The sequence below is a fragment of the Ascaphus truei genome, unplaced genomic scaffold (genome assembly GCF_040206685.1).
Source record: "Ascaphus truei isolate aAscTru1 unplaced genomic scaffold, aAscTru1.hap1 HAP1_SCAFFOLD_950, whole genome shotgun sequence".
Classification (NCBI taxonomy): domain Eukaryota; kingdom Metazoa; phylum Chordata; class Amphibia; order Anura; family Ascaphidae; genus Ascaphus; species Ascaphus truei.
The window spans coordinates 99,115-100,000 of record NW_027457289.1 but is presented as its reverse complement, the minus strand read 5'-3'; the positions used below and the strand labels follow the sequence as shown (position 1 = coordinate 100,000).

The following is an 886-nucleotide window of genomic DNA, read 5'->3' as shown; positions in this document are numbered from 1 at the left end:
TGTTTTTTTTCTCATTGTCAGGCGGCGATTTTTTTTTTTTTCTCGTTGTCAGTCGGTGTTTTTTTTTCACTTGTCGTCAGGCAGCGGTTTTTTTTCTATCGGCTTTAGGCGGCGTTTCTTTTCTCGTTGTCAGGCTGCGGTTTTTTTTCTCTCGTCATGTTGCGTTTTGTTTTCTCTTGTCAGGAGGCGTTTTTTTCTCACGTTGACAGGCGGCGTTTTTTTTTCTCTCAGCGTCAGGCGGCGTTTTTTTCCCTCTCATTGTGAAGCGGCATTTTTTTCTCTCTCGACGTCAGGTGGCGTTTTTTTTTCTCGTCGGCTGTGGATTTTTTTCTCTCGTCGTCAGGCGGCGTATTTTTTCTCTCTCGTCAGACAGTGTTTTTTTCTCGTCGTCAGACTGCGTTTTTTTTCTCTCATCAGATGGCGTTTTTTTTCTCTTGTCAGGCGGCGTTTTTTTTCTCTTGTCAGGCGGCGGGTTTTTTTGATCTCTCGTCGTCAGACGGCGTTTTTTTAAATCTCTCGGCGTCAGGCGGTGTTTTTTTCCTCTCGTCGTCAGACGGGTTTTTTTTTTCTCGTCGTGAGACAGCGTTGTTTTTCTCATTGTCATGAGACTTTTTTTTTCTCTCGGCGTCAGGCGGCGTTTTATTTTCTCTCGTCGTCAGCCGGTGTTTTTTTTTCTCTCATCATCAGGCGGCGTTTTTTTTTCTCTTGTCGTCAGGCAGCGTTTTTTTTCTCTCGGTGTCAGGCAGCGTTTTTTTTCTCTCGTCGTCAGGCGGCATTTTATTTTCTCGGTGTCAGGCAGCGTTTTTTTTCTCTCGTCGTCAGGCGGCATTTTATTTTCTCACGTCAGACAGCGGCGTTTTTTTTATCTCTCGTCGTCAGGAGGCGT

The 886-nt window shown here is 45.1% G+C and overlaps 1 long non-coding RNA gene across 3 annotated transcripts in view; it reads right to left on the bottom strand.

Annotated features, from left to right (window-relative positions):
• The window catches only part of LOC142486559 (uncharacterized), a 7,753-nt gene extending 7,376 nt beyond the window's left edge, over window positions 1-377 (bottom strand). For 2 of the 3 annotated variants that reach the window (XR_012799027.1, XR_012799026.1), the window contains exon 1: window positions 1-377. This exon is cut by the window's left edge and continues 784 nt beyond it. This is a non-coding gene — a long non-coding RNA (uncharacterized LOC142486559). The other variant, XR_012799028.1, reaches the window with a different exon arrangement.
• Window positions 378-886: the final 509 nt, after the last annotated feature.